We start from the raw sequence: 26,285 nt of genomic DNA, 5'->3' as shown, positions 1-26,285 counted from the left end.
AGTTTGTGTCCCTCTATCCAGGTTAGTAAGCTTGAAACCAATTTTATTCTTTTTATAACATGAGATTCTCACATAGATCATTGCAAGGAACTCATTAGTTGCATCATAGCTTGTGGCAAGTAGGCTATTAGATGCAGGCAGTGGTGTTCTGTTAGACTATTCTCAATGTATCATTGTTTTCGATCATATAGGGGTCTAGGTCTTCCTCCAAATATTTTCTCGATAGTCTCAAACAGGTAGACACTTGTTATTGTTTGTAGAGCGACCCAGGCCATGTTTTTTGTCTTAACTGCATATCAAGATTGCCTCTTGGCCCGCTCACAGTAACCAGTTCGTTAGTGGCTTTGGTTGTGGTTATTGTATTTCCCAGCCCCCTACACACTCACCACCGGGTATCCGAGCCAAGTCCTGATGGCTTGAACTAGCCTGCCACTTGGGATTAGCCATTTAGGCCAGAGGGGTGTTCTACAGTCGGCCTATACAGGTTCCCGGTGCTGTCACTCCCTCAACCCCCTCCCAGGTATGTATATCATGAGGTATGGTGTGGTCTTCGGCCAGGCTTCGCAGCAGGTTTAGGTCTCGTTGCTGGCCTAGGTCTCCAGTCAGGAGGTATTGACTGGTTGCACTCCCCGCCTCATCGTAGTAACCGCTGTATCGAATGCCGTAGGAGGCTCCGACAATCTGCAGATACTTTTTATCCACTCAGAGCTGCTTGTGAGTGTGCCTCAGTGTATTCATATTTTATTTGTAGTACTATTATTAAATTATAATTTGTTTTATATAGCGCCATCATATTCAACAGTGCTTTACAATGTGTATGTATTATTATTTCATTATTTCTATTATTATTTGCTAAATGTTCAATTCTGGATGATGCTATTATACAATGACGGGAGCTCTGGGATATGCCATTACATTTCTATTACGGATGCATTTATTGCCTCCAATTTTCATTCTAATTATATTAATGCTATTTGTAGCAAAAAGAATTGTAATGTAATCGCTACAGGTCATTTTGGTTATAAATTCATATTATACATAGTGCTGCAGTAAAAAAAACAGCGCTTAACTTGATTCCTGTTATTTTTACGAAAGTTTTTCTACTTATTATTACACTCATTATGATGGGGGAAATAGCACCATAATAACGTGACATTTCATTCTAAAGTACTATGAAGCTATATTCTAAAGGCCAGGGCAGGCTAAAGGGGACGCTGCAGTGATTTAATATTTGGAAAGTAAGCTACGTCAGTGAAAGATATAGCAGATTTAATGTATTTGATAAATCACTGTCAGTATGACAATGCGAATGGCATACCAGGTGGAGCAATAAAGGGCCTCAAGGAAATTGAGAAAATTGAAGATGAATGATATCAAACAGCAGTTATAATGGAAAACAAGTTGGACAAAAATACCCCAAACACTACTACGTATAAGTTCTTACCGCAATAAAATACAAATAACAATGATTTTCATGTGCATCAACTTTATACTGATGTATAAGTATGTTAATAGCATTTGACAACTTTCATCTGCTGATAGAGAAAATGCAATCTACAAATCTTTTCAAATCATTTTATATCCACATTAACACCTGCTCATGCATTTTTGTTGCTTTATTTCCATATGCTTCACAATATATGTGGGATGGGGTTCTGCTAACACAAATTATAGTATTTAACCCCTTAAGGACAATGGCCCATCCCTAAACCCATTGAAAACAATGCATTTTGAGCCTGTACATGTACGGGCTTTGTCATTAATTAGTAATATATAAGATATAATAGTACATTTAGCACTTAGAAACCAAAAACTTTCTAAATAAAAAGGTATGTCCTGTTTTGTTCAATTGAAATGTAAAATTCCCCTGAGATATTTAAACACTATATTAAAGACTGATAATGGATTGTGAATAATCCAAGGTCTTAGGTAATGTCAAGCTGTGTAATTGCATCTCACGAAAATGTCTGTCAATATTAGACTTGGGCACCAGGGGGCTCTTCGTGTTCGTCTTCGTGCTCGTCTTCGGGGAAAAAAAAATCTTCGTATTCCGCGAATATTCGCCCGTTCCTGTCTTCTCTTCGGGCGAATATTCGCGGACATTCTTCGTGCTCGTTTAATCTTCGTTTTCCTCCTGGTTGCCTAGCAGGGGTTAATACGGGGTTAATAACACATCACAGCAGCAGCAGCTGCCGTGAAGGTACGTGTGTGCAGCTCTATTGGTCGTTTCGGCAGGGGGCTGGTCTGGCATCAACGAGTGAATTGCAGAACTGCAGAATGCACTTCATTCGTTGATGGCAGGCGAGCCCCCTGCCGAAACGACCAATAGAGTTGCACACACATACCGAGGTGTACTGTCCATAGATGTTTAATAAAAGAATAGGGAATATTTTACATTTTTAAATTGATTTTGGACCACTTTACATGCCTAACATTTGCTACCTATTTACAATGGCATACTTTGCAACAACCCAACTTACTTATTGGACAGGACTGGAAAATAGCAGGACTGTCCACCAAAATCTTGGGTGTGTTGGCAGGTATGCTGAAGGAAAAATGTTGGACAAGAACTAAAAAATAGCTTAGGGTTAATGTACGGTTATGTTTAAGATTAGTAGCAGTGCACTGGTTTGGTTAAAGATGGATTATGTCTAAATAATAATAATTTAATTTTAATGTTTTTTTTTAAAAAAAAATAGGGGTTTATTTAAATGTATTTTAAAGTTAGATTTATTATTTAGTACTTGATTATATTTATTAAATGTTTATAGTAGCGTTACCTACCGAGCTATACCTACCTATGTGTATTTGCATTTTGCATACCTAGTTTAGCTAAATTAGATGGGACAGGACTGGAAAAAAGCAGGACTGTCCCTGAAAAAGTTGGGTCTGTTGGCAGGTATGTGGATGGAAAAATGTTATAGGGTGAAGTGTGAGTTATAGTGTTAATGTAATGCTATTAGTGAGTGAAGGCCAGGGCAAATAACAAGGAAAAGGTCCTTGTGTTTTGTGCATTGTAAGTGTGTGTGTATGTGTGTTATGTGTGATGTCACTGTGTGTTATATGTGTTATATGTGTTATTGTGTGTGTTATGTTTGGTTGGTTGTGTATCAGAAGGAAAATAATGAAATGGAAAAGGAAATGGGAAAGGCAAATGAGTGGGCAATTGGCGACCCGCTCACCTGTTTCACCCCAGGGCAAAGCACCCAAACACTGTCAGTCTTAGACGTTTGGCAGCAGACTTCCAGAGCTCAGACACAAGGCCCTAGCGTAAGCTGGCCACTCCGGCGGAGGTAGCAGGCGTTGCCACACCGCAAACAGAGGCAGCCAGGGGGGAGAAACTGCCCTTACCATTAGGGACATTTTGGGCATGACTCTAGCCAGGAAGCGAACTGGCAGAGAAGAGATGCTGGCACCACCACCAGCAGCAGCATTGAAAAATGGGAAAGGCGAATGAGTGGGCAATTGGCGACCCACTCACCTGTTTCACCCCAGGGCAAAGCACCCAAACACTGTCAGTCTTAGACGTTTGGCAGCAGACTTCCAGAGCTCAGACACAAGGCCCTAGCGTAAGCTGGCCACTCCGGCGGAGGTAGCAGGCGTTGCCACACCGCAAACAGAGGCAGCCAGGGGGGAGAAACTGCCCTTACCATTAGGGACATTTTGGGCATGACTCTAGCCAGGAAGCGAACTGGCAGAGAAGAGATGCTGGCACCACCACCAGCAGCAGCATTGAAAAATGGGAAAGGCGAATGAGTGGGCAATTGGCGACCCACTCACCTGTTTCACCCCAGGGCAAAGCACCCAAACACTGTCAGTCTTAGACGTTTGGCAGCAGACTTCCAGAGCTCAGACACAAGGCCCTAGCGTAAGCTGGCCACTCCGGCGGAGGTAGCAGGCGTTGCCACACCGCAAACAGAGGCAGCCAGGGGGGAGAAACTGCCCTTACCATTAGGGACATTTTGGGCATGACTCTAGCCAGGAAGCGAACTGGCAGAGAAGAGATGCTGGCACCACCACCAGCAGCAGCATTGAAAAATGGGAAAGGCGAATGAGTGGGCAATTGGCGACCCACTCACCTGTTTCACCCCAGGGCAAAGCACCCAAACACTGTCAGTCTTAGACGTTTGGCAGCAGACTTCCAGAGCTCAGACACAAGGCCCTAGCGTAAGCTGGCCACTCCGGCGGAGGTAGCAGGCGTTGCCACACCGCAAACAGAGGCAGCCAGGGGGGAGAAACTGCCCTTACCATTAGGGACATTTTGGGCATGACTCTAGCCAGGAAGCGAACTGGCAGAGAAGAGATGCTGGCACCACCACCAGCAGCAGCATTGAAAAATGGGAAAGGCGAATGAGTGGGCAATTGGCGACCCACTCACCTGTTTCACCCCAGGGCAAAGCACCCAAACACTGTCAGTCTTAGACGTTTGGCAGCAGACTTCCAGAACTCAGACACAAGGCCCTAGCGTAAGCTGGCCACTCCGGCGGAGGTAGCAGGCGTTGCCACACCGCAGACAGACGCAGCCAGGGGGGAGAAACTGCCCTTACAATTAGGGACATTTTGGGCATGACTCTAGCCAGGAAGCGAACTGGCAGAGAAGAGATGCTGGCACCACCACCAGCAGCAGCATTGAAAAGGCGAATGAGTGGGCAATTGGCGACCCACTCACCTGTTTCACCCCAGGGCAAAGCACCCAAACACTGTCAGTCTTAGACGTTTGGCAGCAGACTTCCAGAGCTCAGACACAAGGCCCTAGCGTAAGCTGGCCACTCCGGCGGAGGTAGCAGGCGTTGCCACACCGCAGACAGAGGCAGCCAGGGGGGAGAAACTGCCCTTACAATTAGGGACATTTTGGGCATGACTCTAGCCAGGAAGCGAACTGGCAGAGAAGAGATGCTGGCACCACCACCAGCAGCAGCATTGAAAAGGCGAATGAGTGGGCAATTGGCGACCCACTCACCTGTTTCACCCCAGGGCAAAGCACCCAAACACTGTCAGTCTTAGACGTTTGGCAGCAGACTTCCAGAGCTCAGACACAAGGCCCTAGCGTAAGCTGGCCACTCCGGCGGAGGTAGCAGGCGTTGCCACACCGCAGACAGACGCAGCCAGGGGGGAGAAACTGCCCTTACAATTAGGGACATTTTGGGCATGACTCTAGCCAGGAAGCGAACTGGCAGAGAAGAGATGCTGGCACCACCACCAGCAGCAGCATTGAAAAGGCGAATGAGTGGGCAATTGGCGACCCACTCACCTGTTTCACCCCAGGGCAAAGCACCCAAACACTGTCAGTCTTAGACGTTTGGCAGCAGACTTCCAGAGCTCAGACACAAGGCCCTAGCGTAAGCTGGCCACTCCGGCGGAGGTAGCAGGCGTTGCCACACCGCAGACAGAGGCAGCCAGGGGGGAGAAACTGCCCTTACAATTAGGGACATTTTGGGCATGACTCTAGCCAGGAAGCGAACTGGCAGAGAAGAGATGCTGGCACCACCACCAGCAGCAGCATTGAAAAGGCGAATGAGTGGGCAATTGGCGACCCGCTCACCTGTTTCACCCCAGGGCAAAGCACCCAAACACTGTCAGTCTTAGACGTTTGGCAGCAGACTTCCAGAGCTCAGACACAAGGCCCTAGCGTAAGCTGGCCACTCCGGCGGAGGTAGCAGGCGTTGCCACACCGCAAACAGAGGCAGCCAGGGGGGAGAAACTGCCCTTACCATTAGGGACATTTTGGGCATGACTCTAGCCAGGAAGCGAACTGGCAGAGAAGAGATGCTGGCACCACCACCAGCAGCAGCATTGAAAAATGGGAAAGGCGAATGAGTGGGCAATTGGCGACCCACTCACCTGTTTCACCCCAGGGCAAAGCACCCAAACACTGTCAGTCTTAGACGTTTGGCAGCAGACTTCCAGAGCTCAGACACAAGGCCCTAGCGTAAGCTGGCCACTCCGGCGGAGGTAGCAGGCGTTGCCACACCGCAAACAGAGGCAGCCAGGGGGGAGAAACTGCCCTTACCATTAGGGACATTTTGGGCATGACTCTAGCCAGGAAGCGAACTGGCAGAGAAGAGATGCTGGCACCACCACCACCACCAGCAGCAGCATTGAAAAATGGGAAAGGCGAATGAGTGGGCAATTGGCGACCCACTCACCTGTTTCACCCCAGGGCAAAGCACCCAAACACTGTCAGTCTTAGACGTTTGGCAGCAGACTTCCAGAGCTCAGACACTAGGCCCTAGCGTAAGCTGGCCACTCCGGCGGAGGTAGCAGGCGTTGCCACACCGCAGACAGAGGCAGCCAGGGGGGAGAAACTGCCCTTACCATTAGGGACATTTGATTCATGACACTAGCCAGGAAGCGAACTGGCATCGAAGAGACACTGGCACCACCACCAGCAGCAGCAGCAGCAGAATTGGGAAAGGCGAATGAGTGGGCAATTGGCGACCCACTCACCTGTTTCACCCCAGAGCAAAGCATCCAAACACTGTCAGTCCTTGGCGTTTGGGAGCGGACTTCCAGAGCTCAGACACAAGGCCCTAGCGTAAGCTGGCTACATTGGCGGAGGTAGCAGGCGTTGCCACACCGCAGCAAGTGCAACCAGGGGGGAGAAACTGCCCTTACCATAAGGGACAATTAAGGCATGACACTAGCCAGGAAGCGAACTGGCAGAGAAGAGATGCTGGCACCACCAGCAGCAGCAGCATTGGAAAAGGCAAATGAGTGGGCAATTGACGACCCGCTCACCTGTTTCACCCCAGGGCAAAGCATCCAAAGACTGTCAGTCCTTGGCGTTTGGGAGCGGACTTCCAGAACTCAGACACAAGGCCCTAGCGTAAGCTGGCTACATTGGCGGAGGTAGCAGGCATTGCCACACCGCAGCAAGTGCAACCAGGGGGGAGAAACTGCCCTTACCATAAGGGACATTTAAGGCATGACACTAGCCAGGAAGCGAACTGGCAGAGAAGAGATGCTGGCACCACCAGCAGCAGCAGCAGCAGCATTGGAAAAGGCAAATGAGTGGGCAATTGACGACCCGCTCACCTGTTTCACCCCAGGGCAAAGCATCCAAAGACTGTCAGTCCTTGGCGTTTGGGAGCGGACTTCCAGAACTCAGACACAAGGCCCTAGCGTAAGCTGGCTACATTGGCGGAGGTAGCAGGCATTGCCACACCGCAGCAAGTGCAACCAGGGGGGAGAAACTGCCCTTACCATAAGGGACATTTGAGGCATGACACTAGCCAGGAAGCGAACTGGCAGAGAAGAGACACTGGCACCACCACCAGCAGCAGCAGCAGCAGCATTGGAAAAGGCGAATGAGTGGGCAATTGACGACCCGCTCACCTGTTTCACCCCAGGGCAAAGCATCCAAAGACTGTCAGTCCTTGGCGTTTGGGAGCGGACTTACAGAGCTCAGACACTAGGCCCTAGCGTAAATTGGCTACACCAGCGGAGGTAGCAGGCATTGCCACACCGCAGCAAGTGCAACCAGGGGGGAGAAACTGCCCTTACCATAAGGGACATTTGAGGCATGACACTAGCCAGGAAGCGAACTGGCAGAGAAGAGACACTGGCACCACCACCAGCAGCAGCAGCAGCATTGGAAAAGGCGAATGAGTGGGCAATTGACGACCCGCTCACCTGTTTCACCCCAGGGCAAAGCATCCAAAGACTGTCAGTCCTTGGCGTTTGGGAGCGGACTTCCAGAACTCAGACACAAGGCCCTAGCGTAAGCTGGCTACATTGGCGGAGGTAGCAGGCGTTGCCACACCGCAGCAAGTGCAACCAGGGGGGAGAAACTACCCTCTCCATTAGGGACATTTAAGGCATGACACTAGCCAGGAAGCGAACTGGCATTGAAGAGAGACACTGGCACCACCACCAGCAGCAGCAGCATTGGGAAAGGCGAATGAGTGGGCAATTGACGACCCGCTCACCTGTTTCACCCCAGGGCAAAGCATCCAAGCACTGTCAGTCCTTGGCGTTTGGGAGCAGACCTACAGAACTCAGACACAAGGCCCTAGCGTAAGCTGGCTACACCGGCGGAGGTAGCAGGCGTTGCCACACCGCAGCAAGTGCAACCAGGGGGGAGAAACTACCCTTACCATCAGGGACATTCGAGGCATGACACTAGCCAGGAAGCGAACTGGCATTGAAGAGAGACACTGGCACCACCACCAGCAGCAGCAGAATTGGGAAAGGCGAATGAGTGGGCAATTGACGACCCGCTCACCTGTTTCACCCCAGGGCAAAGCATCCAAGCACTGTCAGTCCTTGGCGTTTGGGAGCAGACCTACAGAACTCAGACACAAGGCCCTAGCGTAAGCTGGCTACACCGGCGGAGGTAGCAGGCGTTGCCACACCGCAGCAAGTGCAACCAGGGGGGAGAAACTACCCTTTCCATTAGGGACATCTGAGGCATGATTTCAGCCAGGAAGCGAACTGGCAAAAGATACTGGCACCACCACCAGCAGCAGCGTTGGAAACGGAAAAAGGTGAATGAGTGGGCAATTGACGACCCACTCACCTGTTTCACCCCAGGGCAAAGCATCCAAAGACTGTCAGTCCTAGGCGTTTGGGAGCGGACTTACAGAGCTCAGACACTAGGCCCTAGCGTAAATTGGCTACACCAGCGGAGGTAGCAGGCATTGCCACACCGCAGCAAGTGCAACCAGGGGGAGAAACTACCTTAAACATTAGAGAGAAAAAATTTAACTTTCCAAGCTAAGAGCTGGGTAACCCAATTTGGGCAGATTGAATTTAAGAAAGGCAATCTGCTCCATGAGATGAGGTGCCATGCGTGAGCGCTGTGGACTCAGTATGTTTCCAGTCATAGAAAACACGCGCTCACTTTGAACAGTGGTTGGCGGACATGATAGAAGCTGCTGCGCAACCCATGAGAGTGCAGGCCACACACTCTTCTTTTCATCCCAGTAGCTAAGAGGATCAACATTAGGAGCAGAAGGAACTTCACAGAGGTAAAGTTTGACCATTTCAGCAGCACTACTCTCCTTTCTGCTGCTAGCTCTGTCAGATGGTCCAACTATACTGCCAAGTGCCTCTTCCCAAAACGCAGCTGCTCCACTCAGCTGTGTTGTGCTGCTTGTGGCACTGCTGCTGATGCTGCTGCTAGGGGTAGCAGACCACATCATCTCTTCCTCCTCCTGCACCTCACCCTCCTCGGACAGCATTCCCATTTTACGCTGCCAGTCACGCACCTTGTTGACCAATTGCTCCCGGTAGCTACTGAGAACATTGAATTTCAAAGCTAGCTTTCCCTTAATTCTTGGATCACAAAGGCACGCTAGCATCATTTCGGGACTCTCTTCCATTCGCTTGCGAAGGTGTACTTTTAGCAGATCCTTCAGCTTCCTGACTATGGCTGCTACGTCAGGATGTAGAGTGCCACCTTGAACAGCCTCACGGTTTCCAAGGAACACATCCATCTTGCTGCCTAGATGGGAGAACACTGGGATTACCTGGGCCAGACTGGCAGTGTTTGAGCTTAAATTTTCTGTGGCATCCCTGAATGGTTTAAGGACTGCCACTAGCTGGGCGATCACTGTCCAATCCTCCCTATTCAATGGAGAGGTAATCCCAATATTGTGCTCTGAGGCAAGATTATGGATTGCCCTCTGCTGCTCCAAAATCCTCTCTAGCATGTCTAACGTGGAGTTCCACCGTGTACTGACATCCTGACGTAGGCAGTGTACGGGAAGACCTGACCTCTCTTGCTCTTCCCTCAAAAGTTGGCTAGCCTTAACACTATGGTGAAAGTGCCCAGCGATCTTTCTGCAGCGGGACAGAACTACTGCTGCCACATTAGTTCCTTCTGACATTGCTGCCTTCACTACAAGATGGATGATGTGGGCTGCACAGCGCACACCAACAATATGACCATCTCGCAGCGCTTTCACCATATTGGCACCTCCGTCAGTTACCACAAAACCAACTTCAACATTGGTGCCCGCCTCTGCTCCCACCCAAAGGCTAAACATTTTCCTAATCGCATGCAGAATATTTTGGGAAGTGTGCTTTTCATCCATCACTTCTGCATGGAGAAGGAATGATCGGTAGCCTGCTGCAGCAACTTCCTTAGACACACCGGGCTGCCACCAGTGTGCTGTCAAAGAAAGAAAGGCATGCTGGGCGCTAGGTGCACTCCACAAATCTGTAGTGAAATGAACACACTGACCAGCAGCCTTGGAAAGCTCCTCTTTCACTGCTGCAACACAGGACCGATACAGCGAGGGGACAATGTTCCTGCTGAAAGTGGAACGTGACGGAACTGTGTATTGTGGAGCCACAGCCGCCATCAATTGTTTGAAAGGCTCCCCTTCAATCATGGAGAAGGATGCCCCTCCAACAGCAATGAACTGACCAATAAGTCGCGTTACTTTATTGGCCTGCTGTTTGGGCATCGTTCTCTTGGAGTGGAATGCCCCAAATTCTTCCAGGGTGGGCTGGGCATGCAGTGCTCCAACCTGCCTTGGTCTCTGGCTGCCAGCACTAGTTGCTGCTGCTGCTGCTGCTATTGGCTCAGAAGAAGAAGCTGTTGGGGTTTTTCCACGGCCACCAGCTATGCTGCCTGCACTAAGTTTTACCTCTGCATCTTTCCCCAATAGCACAGCGTTGTGTTGAGTGCTGAGGTGATGCTTCATGCTAGCACTGGTAAAATGGCCAGACACTTTCCCTCTGCTTATTAGCTTCCCACAATGTTTGCACTTTCCATAGCGCCCTTCTTCAACATTTTCAAAGTGCTCCCAAATTGGGGCGCGCATAGCCTTGGAGTGTGCCTTGGGTGCTGCTCTTACTGCTCGGGGTGGATGAACAGAGGCAGAACTAGTGGTGGTGGGACTGGTGGTAACAGTACTGGCCATAGTGGGACTGCTAATTGCTTTAGATTTGCTAGGTTTTGCTGCTGCTGCTGGTGGTGGTGATGGTGATGATCGTAGCGGAGAAGGTGGAGGCTCAGGGGAAAATTGTGCACTAGTCATTTGGACACTGCTCCCTGAGGAATCTGATTCCTGACCACTCATCTCCTCTACTTCCTCTGGCTCATAGTCTAGCTCTTCATTAGCCAGATCGAATGGAATTCCTGCTAGGCTGGAGCTAAGACTGATATCGTCGTGAGACTCGTGACTAGTAGTAGTGCGAGCAGGAAGAATAGACTCTGCACTTGGCCTCTCAGTCTCAGGCTCCTCTGCTACCTCGCTAGGTGGAGTTCCACTATGTGTAGCCCTCTCTCTAACTGTCTTTACAAAAATTTTGTAAGGACTTGGTGGCTTGCTAGAGGTACTAGGAGGACATGGCGTGGCGGTACCAGTGGGAACAGTAGGCGCAGCACTAGTGGTGGTAGAGGCGGTAGAGGTGGGGGTGGTGGTGGTGGTGGTTTTCCCTACAAAGGAATGAGATCGCTTTGGTTTGGGACCCCTCTGAGTCTTGCTGCTAATTTGGCTCTGCTTGGTACCTTGCATGCTGCTGGTGGATGGGGAAGATGCTGCTTGGGGCAAAAGGCACTTCTTTTTAGTCACTGGGCTGGTACTACTTGTGCTACCCTTTAACTTTGAACGTGCTTCTGGTGCTTTAGGCTTTCCGTAAAAAACCATAGAGCTTGTGGGCCTAGCCGCACTACTACTGCCTGCTTTTGGTGCCTTTCCTTTACTTGATGATCCTTCAAGCAATGCTTCCCCAAATGATAAGCGAGAGCTTGGCCTACTTGGCCGACTAGACTGACGCAAAGGCTGCATCTTAGAACTGGTGGTGGTGCTGGTGGTGGTGCTGGTGGTGGTGGTGGTGGTGGTAGATGGAGCTTGTCCCTCCTTAGTCCCAAAAGGAGGATCCATTTCAAATTTTGTGTTGTGTGTGTAGTGTAGTGTAGTGTAGTGTAGTGTTTAAAAAACTATAAAAAAAAAATAAAAAAATAAAAATAAAAAAAAGGAAAAACGAATTAAAGACAAAAAAATTAGAGGAAGTTCTCTTCAGTGCTACTGCTTAAAAAGTAAAACTATGCACTACTGCACTGTGCTGTGTGCAATCTGCCAAAATCCTAAAGTTATTTAAATTATTAACTCAAGATTAACTATTTAATAACTAGCAGTATTTTATTTTTAATTTGAATTTACACGGGCCTAAGAGCTTAGCCTACTACTATGCTAGCCTAAAGCTATATTTCCTTACTATAAGTCTACCTCTAGGCAGACGCTCTCAAACCCACTAAGCTAAAGTGAGGTTAAATCAGATTCAGTATATGATTTATTAATTAATATTAAGTTATATAATATTAATAGATTAGAACTAATTTACTTATATATTATGTATTATAGATAGAAGAATATAGATTATGAATTAGAATTTAGAATTAGAATTACTTATATTATAGATTATGAATTAGAATATTATTATTTATAATATATTATAGATTAAGATTAAAGAAGATTAGAATTATTTTAGTACTACAGCTAGTAGCTTGAAGCTTTGCTTAGTACAGCTCGTCACAGTCAATTTTTCTTGAAAAGAATTAGAAATAAAATAAAATGTCACAGCAAAACAGTTATCTTCACTGCTTGCTGCACTCACTAGCCCAACAAGTTCACTTCACTGATGGACTGAGGTGAGCAAAACACTAAGGGTACTTTTAATAAAATTGAAATAAAATGTAAAATAAATGAGAAAATCTTTGCAAAACAGTTAACGTCACTGCTTGCTGATCAAAAAAAAACACAGCACTTATGCGGCTGCACTCACTAGCCCAACAAGTTCACTTCACTGATGGACTGAGGTGAGCAAAACAAATGAAATAAAATGAAAGATTAATTAAGAAAAATTGACTTGGTCTCTTACTGTTGCTAAAACAAAGCACAAACTATAGAGCTGCAGCACCAGTACTAATAAGATTAGCTGAACTATACGCTAGTAGTAATTAATTAATATTATTACTTTTATTTATAGCTAATTTAATTAACTATTAAGATAAGAAAGAATTAGAGAATTATTGATATTACTGATTTTAGATTAGACACTAGTAGATGTTCTGAATGTCTACAGTACACTCTACACTAGTATACTATTACTAACTATAACTGACAAATATATATATTTTATAATGAATTCAATTATTAATTATATTAATTAATATTACTGATTTTAAATTAGACACTAGTAGATGAATGTCTACAGTACACTCTACACTAGTATACTATAGTATATATATATATATATGACTGACAAATATATATATATATATAATATTATAATGAACTATTAAATTATAGATTCTATTAAATTGTAATTTATAAATTCTATTTAATTTATTTAAGCAGGACAGGCAATAGGCACTAGTGCCAGCCCAGGGCAAGGGCACCCCAGTGCCACTGAGGCACTGGGTGCACTGTCAACTCAACAGCACTTACACTAAAGTTGATGACAAATTAATTTTAAAAAAATTAAATTAATCAAATTATTATTATTAAATCTATTAATTAAGTAGCACTGAAGTGAGGATGAAGTACACTGTGAGAAATGGCAGGCTAAGGCTTACCAGTCTCACACAGAACAGAACAATCTCTCTGTAACGCTCGGATGCAGCACAGCAGTGTTGCCAAAGCAGTCACAGCGAAAAATGAATGGATCTCTCAGGCAAGCTCTGGTCTTATAAAGGCGCCTTCAGAATTCAAAAAACAGCAGCACAGGCATTGGACGAGACCCTTAGCGTTACGTCACAAGAGTGAGCTGATTGGACAGACGAGGATCAGCTCACTCCTGTTTGAAATTTTGGCGGTTGCGCGGCAAAAACGAAGACGAATCTTCGATTCTTCGTGATTGTGAGTCTTCGTCTTCGCCTACGGTTTGCCGGCACTGTATTCTGTTCTACGTTCCTTCGGAACGAACAAAAAAACGGCCTCTTCGTGCTCGTTTTCATGTTCGCCCGAAGACGAATGCACAAGTCTAGTCAATATTATGTTATTCAGCGTGGCAGTCTGATCAAGCAGTGAAGTAGAAGAGATTGTCTAATTCAGCACAATTCAGAATGACACATTGTTTTAAACATTAAATAAAGAAAATGTCACTTGATAATACTAAATACTAGTACCAATTGAAAATCGTTTAAACTCGACAGCCTACCTGAGTATTGTTGCTGACCATGTCCATCCCTTTATGACCACAGCGTACCCATCTTCTGATGGATACTTCCAGCAGGATAATGCATCATGTCACAACGTTCACATAATCTCAAACTGGTTTCTTGAACATTACAATGAGTTCACTGTATGCCAATGGCCTCCACAGTCACCAGATCTGTGTGTGTATCTATAGGGTTGAGTAGCCACTCATGCCACACAAGTGCCTCATTAATGGTGATCAGAGATTGCTTTAAATTGCTTGAGAGTCTTTTGGGTTAAATGCAAAGCAGCCCCACTGATTCTGCTCCTTGTCCAAAATCTTTTGGTGTGCTGAAGGGGACATACCAAGGCACTGTGGGAACAGTTTGGGTAAAGATGGTTGGTTGGGTGAGTTTGTTGTGAAATAACTTGATTGAACCATTTTGGTGGAAGTTCACATGAATTTATCTTAGGTCAAAATGGCGGAGGTTTCTGTGGCATCCTCCCTCCCCGATCCTCCAATTGGAAAGTGGAAGTGGTCGGTGGAGAAGGTAGGGAGACATTAATAGTGAGAGAGTGTGAGTGAAAGAGCCTACAACTCTTACAACTGTAAAGTTTGCATACCCTTGGAGGATCAACTTGGCCTAGTGCTTAGGGTCATTGACCATGCAGCTCATTTTTGTTCAATTATTGTCGTATTGTGCTCCTTAAAAAAAAACACTGCCTCTTTTTCCAGAGCAGCCTGTATTTCTCCTGAGGTTACATTGTGGGTTTTTCTTTGTATCTCGAACAATTCTTCTGGCAGTTGTGGATTAAATCTTTCTTGATCTACCTGACCTTGGCTTGGTGTCAAGAGATCCCCAAATTTTACACTTCTTAACAGACTGAACAGTACCGACTGGCACTTTCAAGGCTTTGGATATCATTTATATCCCTTTCCATCTTTATAACGTTCCATTAACTTCTACAGTTCTTTTTGGAGATTCAAACAAAGCCACGAAATCAAGGCCAGACCCCCTTACAAATCGGACACAAATTCATAGCTTTTTGCTGTAAAATGCATGGGTCCACATTCACTCATTCTCGTTCACTTTCTTGCTCACGCTCTCTGAACGCTCTTCCCTCTCTTCTCTGCTGACTACTTCTGCTTCTGCCGAGCACTTCCACATCCTATTCTTCTTCTGCATCTTCTTTATTGGAGAATAAGGGAGAAGACATCACCATAGGCACCGCTATATTGCCCTGAGTTCAACTGGCAAAATGACAACCCTTTTCGGTGATGTCCTCTCAATTGGAGGGGCAGAGAGAGGGTGTCACCATAAGTGCTGCAATTCCCGCAGGGTTATGTTCGGGTAGATGCTGACAAAGTTATCTGCCAGAGTAAAGATGATGAGATCAGCTAAAGGAAGAGGAAAGGAGGAGACCAAACCAATTAAATAAAAGCTGTGTTGCTGCTCTCTTCTGACTACTAGGTGTTTTTTTTTTCTCCTCCCTATATCTTGTTCTTCTCCTTCTAGCCTACTGTTCCCCCCCCCACACTACTGCTTCTCTAGTGGGCCTCCTTAAATTTACAGGGGGGAGGCAAGTGCCCTTTCTTACCCCTTCTCTCTGTCTCTCTCTTTCTATATATATATATATATATAGGTTTAAATATAGGTTCTGACACATTCTGGTATATTATGTAAAGTTCTTATTTGAATTGCACAGAACTGCAGTGAAATTATACAGAGAAGCATGCGATACAATCTGTAATTATAGTAATCAAAAGAAGCACAAGGTTTATCTGCTATAGAATACTCTGTTTTAGAAAGATAATCTTATACGAGATGGTCTCAGAGTGTGAATCTCAGTTCTTTCATTTAATTTTCTGAAACTTCAGAAACCATGACTAATTGTAGGACAATGTTAAATTATTTGTCTGCAGGAGAGATCAAAACATATCTTTTTTACTCAAGATTAATAATAAATCTATACATTTCAAGTTAAACATGAAGCCACTTTATACCCTTGGTTACATATATTTTTTCCCAAATTCATAACTGTTTAATTTTCTTTCCAATACGATCTGACATATTATCATTCTGCCACTTGTAATTTGTTATAATAGTTAGTCTCAGCCCTTTCTTCTGATTCCATCATACCTTTCAACCTCTAACAGAATACCATGTGATATATTAACATCAACCTTTTATAATGTACAGGATAATAGTTAGTTTTGATCATCTCAGTCCACACTGTTACATATTGAATTAGGCTGAAAAAAGACATAGAGTGCATCAAGTTTGACCATTCCACAAACCGATATTAGTTGATCCAGAAGAAGGCAAACAAAAAAAACACAGAAACAGTAATGTCATCTCAAACAGGAAAAAATTATAGCTGAAATTATGTAATCCTTTAATAATTTTGGAGAATTCTGAACCATTTCTATTCCTTTTTTGTACTGTGCCCAAAACTGCACAGCATATTCTATATGCAGTCTTACCAATGACTTATAAAGAGGCAAAGTTATTCTTTGATCTCTTAAACCTATTCTGCTTTTAATACATGCCAGCATCCTGCTTGCCTTAGCAACAGCTGCTTGAGATTGTGCACAGCTGCACAGTCTATTGTCATCAAGAACACTCAAATCTTTTTCCAAACTTGTTGTTGTTGTGCCTTCATTATGAATAAAGAAGTGACTCTCCTGCCCAGTGCCCAGGCTCCATTTAGTAAATAGACCCATCTGTCTATCTGCACCCTTAAAATGGCTACAAGCCTAGGGAAAAGGGAGAATGGATTAATGGAGAAATAATAACTGAAATTCTGAGAACAAAAATTTCTATGACATGTACCATTTGAGAGAGTGACAGATCCACTTTAATAGTGAGGTCAGCTAACACGAGGTCCTGGCGACCTTTAATTTGATATATCACATTAGTTATAACCAAAACTGACAAGGGAATGAATCAAGCAACATATGCAAGCAATAAGCATATTGTTAATGGCAAAAAAGGTGGTTACATTGTTTAATGATTGAATTAGTTTTATCAAACATTTTTCTTTCACTTGTAATACAAAGATTTAATATACTGGCATTACAGTTTCAATCATTTTTTGATGCATTCATTTACAGTGAGCAAATTTACATCTACTGTCAAATGACAGTCCTAACATCTTCACACAGATTCTGAATACACATTTGCATTGTTATTTGAAGATAATGTTATTTGTAATACAAATAACTTTCCTTATGAAATGTACGTCATATTGTCCATATCAACCAGCTCTGTGTAGAAATGGATTTTAGCAGTAAGACATTGTAAAGCTTTAACTTTATATTGGCTAATGTTAATTCCTACAGCTGAACTAAATGGTTCAAATAATGTAACATTTAAAGGCACCCTTTCAATTAAAGATGGTGTACACTAGACTTTGGCGCCGGCCAACTCTTCATGTTTGTCTTCGTTTTTGTCTTCGTGGGGGAAAAAAATCTTCGTATTCCGCAATTATTTGCACGTTCCTGTGTTAAGTTCGGGCGAATATTTGTGTACATTCTTCGTGTTCGTTTTTTTCTTTAGCTTTAGTAGAATGGGTTAATACGGGGCTAACGCAGTACAGACTATGCAGCAGCATTAGCCCAAGGATTTTAAATGTCCGTACGAGCAACTCTATTGGTCACCTGCAGGGGCCTGCTCTGCAATCAATGGCAGACGAACCCCCTGCTGCTCGTACAGAGTTTTAAAATCCTGGTGCCGCAACTTGGCCGGCAGAGACTACTGGTCTCCCTGCTCCAACAGTTAAAGGTCCATACAAGCGACTTTATTGGTCTTTTGTACAGACTTTTAACTGTTGGAGCAGGGAGACCAGTGGTCTCTGCTGGCCATGTTGCAGCAAGTTAACCCCTGACGGCGAACCTACGCAACATCGCAGGGGTTAACAAGAGCAGAAATCCATGGGTTCTCCGTCAGGAGTTAAAAAGGCCATGCGAGTGAGCCTATTGGTCGTCCAGAGGAGGACCCTGCAGGCGACCAATAGAGTCGTTCGCATGGCCTCTTAACCCCTGGTTTCCCTAGGTAAAGTATAAGCAGCTGGCTTTTCAGTAGGTAAAAATGTGTCAAGCCCACTATGTCTTAAAGGGTTAAAAACTATAACTATTCTTTTATTTCTGTGTCAGCTTTTATTATTTTGCAGGTGAAATCTTACACTTTCACTTGATATGTCACAATATAGATGTGTAATTGTTTAGGACCAAGGAGCAAATGCTTCATTCATTTCATTCATCTTCTAAACATGCTTCACTTATCATAAATTTATCTCCGTCAGCTATACTTCAAACATTTCCTTATCAATTTAACCACCTTGCTATCTTATTCCAAGTAGCAGAATGTGTCTGTTAGTCTTGAAATAGTGAGTCTATAAAATAGTGTAAAAGGCTTATCACTATAAAGTACATTTACTACTCTTCAGTGGACTCCCATTTGATATTAGAGCTCTAGAATAATTCAATTAATACGCAATGCTAGTTGATAAAGTATTTTATGCAGTTCTTTTGACTCAATAACATTGTTTCAGCAAATGTAATGATAATAGGCTTTGACTAATATTAAGATAATAAGGACAGTACAGGTAGACTCCTGTCAGTAATTACACAAGTCAGTAATTACACACAATGTCAAGTAACAGCTACATATAAAAATTAATTGTAATTGTACACTAAAAAGGTAAGAAAAAACAGTGTCATTTTGTTAGTATACATAATCCATTTTCTGCTATACATAATTTATTCTTGTTTTCTTTTTGAAGGATGCAGGCTGATACTTACAATAATATTATGAAATAAAATATTAGGATATGAAGGGAGGGACACAAAACAGTTCATAGACCGTTAAAAATGTAAGTAAGTTTTAATACTGATGCTAAAAAAAACACACACTGCAGATGGCATCCAATATTTTTACCCCTTAACAACCATAAGATGTACTATTATGTCTTAAAATGATGGTCGAAACAACCACTTTCTAGGGTGTGTAGATTTGCACAATGATGTAGTCGCCAGATAAAGTTTGTTATGAAGCAATTTATTTTTATGACTGCCAATGAGCCATGATGTCTGCTTTTCAGTTTCACTATCACTTTCCTACTTCCTGTCTCCACCCACGTTTCCCCACACATCTATGTATATGTGCAAGACATACATATCCCACATCTTTCCCCTTTTAAAGAAAACTTATATACTGTGTATACTGTATAGATAATATGAAACCAAAGAGGGGTGCAACATAGCAATGTACAGAAACAACATGCAACATTAAACACAAAATGCTGTGTAAAATCAGTGTGTGATAAAGTTGAACTTTAGATTAGGTTTGGGCACTCACCTGGATCAAGTTACAACAAATGGGGCTTTGTAAGTCTGAAATCTCTTGCCAGAAAATGTCAGTATTTGGTGGTGGTGGTGGTGTTTTAAATCAATTTTTGGAAGTGTCATTTGGCACGGCAACAGATGGCTGCGCTTGGGTTTCTGAAAAGATCATGGTTACTGATGCTGTGGTAAGACAGTATGACTCAGGTACCTGTAGGAGATGATGGTTGCTCCTTACATAGGCGTTACCATCGGCGTGGACATAGCTGTTGGGTTGGCGGTAGGGTGACCACATGTCCCGGATTGCCCTAAGAGGGAGTAGATGAAAAGGGAGAGGGGGTAGATAATAACAAGGGGAGGAGAGGGGTAGATAGAGAGAAGGGAGGGAGAAGGGGGTAGATAGTGAGAAAGGAGGGAGAGGGGGTAGATAGTGAGAAAGAGGGGAGAGGGGGTAGATAGTGAGAAAGGAGGGAGAGGGGCTAGAAAGTGAGAGAGGATAGTAAGAATATTGAAATAAATAGTGAGAATGAGTGAGAGAATGAAATAATGTGTAGATAAATTGTGTGAATGAGTGAGATAATGAAATAATGTGTGGATGAATTGTGTGAATGAGTGAGAGAATTAAATAATTGTATGGATGAATTGTGTGAATGAGTGAGTATGAATTAATGTGTGGGTGAATTGTCTGAGAGAGGGAGAGAATTAATGAATTTGTGAGAATACATTAATGAATATGTGCAAATGATTTGTGTGAATGAGGGAGAGAATACATTATTGTGTGAATGAATTATGTGAATGACAGTGTGAATTAGTGAGTGACTGTAAAAGTGTTTGTGTGTATCATAGATGAATAATTGATTTGTGGAAAGGCAAAGATGGCAAAAGCAGGGTGTTTGAGCCTTGAGGACCAAGATGGCACATGCAGGGTGTTTATGGGATAAAGATGGCACAGGCCGGGCTGTTTGGGGACAAAGATGGCAAGTCCTATGTGTGTTATCTGTGCGCTGGTCAGGTTCTATGTGGACAGTGTGGATGCCAGGGCTGGCTTTGGGTTGTGCAACCTGTGATTTAGGGGTTTTTATATATACCTATAATGCTGAGTTTTTATTGGAATTCCAATTGAGCTATACCTGCAAAGTTGGCTTTGTGTGTTATTCTGTTGATCCATATCTGCTATGCCATGTTTCCATACATTATTTATGTATACCTGCAAATACAGGATTTGTATGACTTATTCAGTTGATCAACACCTGCAATGCTGCTTCCATGTGTTTATTTGATCTATACCCTCAGTGCTGAGTTTACATGTGATTTCCAGTTGATCTATACCTGCAATGCTGGGCATGTGTGTTCTGTTGATCTATACCTGCAATGCTGTGTTTCCATACATTATTATTGTATACCTGCAAATACAGGATTTGTATGTCTGATTCTATGCCTTCAGTGCTGACTTGATATGTGAATTTAAATTAATCTATACATGCAAAGCTGGGTTTGTGTGTTAATGTGTTGATCTACACCTGCTTTGCTATGTTTCCATGCATTATTTATGTATACCTGCAAATATAAGGTTTGTATGTCTTATTCAGTTGATCTATACATGCAAGTGCGGTTTTATGTATTGTTTATTTGATTTATACCTATTTTTGGTGCGGGAGCAGAGGGAGTGATTATATCTATATATATATATAAATATATATCTATATCTATATATATATATATATATATATATAGATATAGATATATATATATATATATATATTCACAGCAGGGTCTAATATATATATATATTGGCAGCAGGATCTAATATTTATATATATATATATATATATATATATATATATATATATATATATAGGCAGTAGGGGCTAATAGTAATATATATTGGCAGCAGGGGCTAATATTAATATATATTGGCAGCAATAAAGAAACTGTATATATTATGTAGTTAACAATGCATGTCTAACACATAGCTTCATAGTGTGTCCCTGAATGGCAGAAATAAAATGTGGTCACCCTAGTTGGCGGGCCTTTCCATAAACCTTAGCCAGTTTTTCAAACCCATGGGTTGTCTCCATGCTTACCACCTGGCCAGGCTCCAGAGGTGAAAGGTGTTTTCAGATTTGTCATGGCTTATCTTGTCTAAGCGTAAATAATAGGGTTGCAACAACTAATCGATAATAATTGATAATGAAAATAGCTGCCAACGAATTTCATCTAGTAAGACTGTACCTTTTTTTAATTGTTGCCAACGAATTTCATCTAGTAAGACTGTACCTTTTTTTATTTGTCTGAAAGTCCTGCTTTGCGCTGCACTTCCCATTCTCTCTTGAATTTCAGCCAGGTGTTCGTGAAGCCATTATCAAAGACAAGCAGTTCTATGCGCCGTAGATTTTAAGCCATTATTTGTCAGCTATCTCGCTTTTGACACCATGTAGATTTTCACAAGCAGTGATGTAATCACCAGATAAGCCATGCTGGCTGCTTTTCGGTTTCACTATCACTTTCCTACTTCCTGTCTCCACCCCATGTCTCCAACAACATATACATATTCTACAGGTTTAAAAACCAACATAGTGCAAAAATGTCAAAATTGCTCTGGGACTTGAGGTATCAAAAACCACTGGGTTTTTTGTACAATTTTGGTGTGTAACTTACTTTTATTAAAAGTGTGGGATTTTTTATTATTTTTAAAGGTGGGGCGGTCGTTTTCAGTTTCGGCTAAGTGAACCCAGAATTTTCGGTTTTGGTCCAGAATTTTCATTTCGGTGTATCCCTAGGATAAACTATTTCATTTTTACTCATCCAGAATCCTGAATTTGTCACAAAACTTTCTAGGCCCAGAAATCAGTGAGAGGAAAAGTAAAGGTTAAGTGTCATTTACTTTATTTTAATCTGCATATCTTATTAAAGTGAAAATGAGTGCGGCCCTCGCACGTATACAATTCTAATGAAGTGGCCCACTGCAGAAAAAACTTGGACACCCCTGCCATATGCTGACACACTCATACCAACATCATACACTAACACTCATCAACACATGCTAACACCATCTGCTGACATGCTCATATAGCTGACAACCTAATATCCCACACATACTAACACTATACACTAACACGCACACATTGTAACACCAAACACTTACATACCCTCGAACACCATATGTTCACACACATGCTAACATCATACACTAAAATGTACACATTCTAACACCATGCAGATACACCCACTCTCTATATACATATGCATACATAAACTCTGTCTCCTCCTCCCTCTATCTCTGCTCCTATCCTACCAACCTTTCCCATCTTCACTTGAGTAGCTTGTGCAGTTCACACAGTTATCTCTTATCGTGAGACCCTTATCTTAAGTGTAGCTGTCACTTTCTCAGTAAGCTGCTATGCTACTGCCATGGGGTCATGCAACATGCATGTACCAACCTTTGAGTGTCCTTGAGAATTTCAGTATTCAAGTTTTTATCCTTGAAAATGATTTTTTGGGGCCTTAGGCACTTCAACTGCTTCTTACTAGAGATGAAATTAACAAGTTTATGGTTCCCCTTTCTAACTGCACTTTCTAACATGGCAAATTAATACATAAGGCAAACAGACAAATTAAGTGGGGATAATGACTCTGCAGCAAATACCAACTAGAATACTGTACATTTTTGGAAATATGTGAATCATAGTATGTTTCTCATAATGAAAAAAAATGTCAAGACATATAATCATATCAATAAATAAATCATTATTCCTCCAAAATGCATATATTATTAAAATAATGAATTCTTTATCAATAGTGCATTCACATAAGCGAGATGTAAATATAATTAGACTAGTTTAAATCTTTGTATTCATCTTTGAGTAACACATTTTTTAATTGGCATAGAAAGTCAGACAGTAAAACCTTAGTGTCACTATTATGTCCCTATCAACTTGTGACAGTTGACAACTATGACAACTGAAGTATCAGACTTTAGGTTTAGTAAACAAGCCGACACGTGCCTCATCAGTCATGACACTTTATATGGAAGATTAATGAAACAATTTATTTATTTATTTCTAAATTACACGTAAAAAAACAACAAAAGAATTATACACAGACTTTTAAAACCTGTAACCTTGAATTGTAAATTATGTTATGAGTGGTAGATGCATGCTTTGACACATGTGAATGCAAATGTAATTTGTTGCTCTTCCAAACCATTCCATACATTTCAGATTTTATAATTTGTTCTTGTCATTCCCCTCTCACTCTTACTTGTTCTCCCCAGCTTCTGCAAGCCTCCTGAAAGCTCAGCAGAGTAGGCTGAAGCCACTTAGTCTGAAGTAGTGGTGTCTACCCGTAATCGTGATTGCGGTAGTGCAGTAGGCCAAAACCACGGCTTAAAGTTACAAGAGACCCGAGAGAAGACTTCCAGGTGGTGCCCAGACCTCAGCATAATGTTGCACACCTCTGGAGGGAAAGTAAAGCCTGCCTTGCCACCATCAGCTATCCACCAATGATGTTCACACAAAGGAACAGTGATCCAGGGGCTGTGGAAGCACTCCCTCAGGTAACCAATCCAGTGAGGAGTTTGCCTAGCACAGGGGAGGAGTAGATACCCGCAGCACTATAAAAACCCCTCAGACTGTTACCACTTACCTCCAGTGTTCCAGAGCTTTGGTTCCTGTGTGTTCAAGGACTCCAAATTCCAGTTCTTCTCTGTACGCTTTGCTACAGGCCCTATATTGTATTATCCGTTACCTGACCTTTGGCTTTTCCTGTTGGACATGACCCTAGCTTGGAATACGTTTTTTTCCTGATTGCTGCCTCCCCTGATCTATAGGACTGTTCCGTCACTGGTATTGGAGTATCCTCTGTTCATACTAACACTTTTCAACAAAGTTCACTTAAGAAGGAGAACAAATTTTGTTTTATACTTCTGCTGCTGAGAATCAAAATTCTACATGTTTTTGTATTGTTCTACTGACTGTAACAGCGTTACGGAATCTGCCGGCGCATTATAAATAAATGTTATGTAATGTACTTCCTTTAAAATTATGTTTCTGCTTAGCTAAGTGACAAGTCGTGGTTCTCACACTAATGTACTATGTACTAATATACTATTATTATTATTACACTTTATTTATAAAGCGCCGACAGATTTCGCAGCTCTGTAAAAAGAAGAAAATGTTACAGATAACGACAAGTACAATACAGCAATTGACATACAGATACAAGAGGAATGAAGGGCCCTGTTCCCGCAGGAACTTACAATCTAGGTGACTTGATGAGTGAGAGTGTTTGCCTAGTTATCATTTTAATTGGAAAATGATTGATAAGAATGTAATATTACATTGAATGTCATAAATTCAACAGTAATTCTGAAACCCTTATTATAAATAAATACATTTATATATAACTGAAATAATTACAAAGTCCAATTAATTCCCTGAATACTTTTTATATTCATGGAAATTATATTTTAAATCACAGTGTTGTATTAATACCATTATGTGTGGTGGTTAATTAAATAGCTTGGACTTGCATTATATGGCCACTTAACACATACTTTCCCTTGGCTTTTAATGTACCTTACTTATAAGGTTGTATTTTAAAAATTATATTGTTAAAGGGAAATGGACAGGGAAAGAAAAGGCCAGGTGCTTTAATATGTAGGTATAAAATGATGACAGGATAAGGATCATTCTATAAGAATCACAAATTCACCATTCAAATTGTAGAGAAAGGTGTGCAAGACAAGGTGCTGGGATTTTCCACTAACGAGAACTCTCTGAATACTACCTTTAACTCAATTTTCAATTCAGATGCAAAAAATATCACCTTAGCCTAATTGCATTAATTTATACAGTAACATTTTATGAGGAGGAACCGCATCAAATGCTTTTGCAAAATCCAAATAAATCAAATCCACTCAAAGATCCTTATCTATATTGTTGTTCACCACATCATAGAATACAATTAAGTAAGTCTGACATGATCTGTCCTTCATAAAACTGGGTTGACTTGTACTAATTATGTTATTTAACAAAATGTATTTCTTAATATTATTCCCCATGAAGCTTCCCAACCACAGATATCAGACTCACAGGTCTCTGGTTACCTGGCTGAGATTTTGAATATTGGCACCACTTCTCCTTCATGCTTGTTTTTTGACACCATAAGAGTCAAGAGCGCATCATTGAAGATCTAAAGCATTGGTCTGGCTTTGTCTTGGTTCACTATGTTCATATGGATGTATACCACCTGGCACAGGGGCTTTATCTATTTTAAATTTACTTAGCAGTTGTATTGCTTTATCTTGTGTCAGCCAATCACATGTTTGGTACAAATTAATATGCAAAAACACAGACATAGGTTTTTCATTGTAACAAACAGAGGCAAAAAATTATTAAAACCTCTGCCTTCTCCAAATATAACCTTAGAAACACAGAACAAACTGTCAAATAAAGTTGCCAACTCCAAAAGGGTTAACATTTCTCTATAGGGAGGTATAACATCTGCCTCCTGGCACCATACACTCTTGTCAAGCAATGTTTTTAGAGTGAAATAAAATCAATATAGTTAAATATCTATAATGGTACGAGGCTTGAAACATTGGTTGAAATTTGCTTCCTTAAATTTTTTTCAACTTGGCATTTGGTAGATTTAAGAAGATTTCTTAATGCAGGGTGAGATTAACCAAGGAGCAAAACAAGCAATTGTTGTTATTGTTGCCTGTAAGCTTTAGGTTAAAGGTAAGGACTAGACTTGGGCGCCGGCCAACTGTTCGTGGGGGAAAAAATAAAAAATACGAATATTCGGCTGTTCCTGTGTTCAGTTCGGGCGAATATTCGTGTACATTC

This window comes from Spea bombifrons, chromosome 1 (genome assembly GCF_027358695.1).
Source record: "Spea bombifrons isolate aSpeBom1 chromosome 1, aSpeBom1.2.pri, whole genome shotgun sequence".
Classification (NCBI taxonomy): Eukaryota; Metazoa; Chordata; class Amphibia; order Anura; family Pelobatidae; genus Spea; species Spea bombifrons.
Note: the sequence above shows the minus strand (reverse complement) of the source record.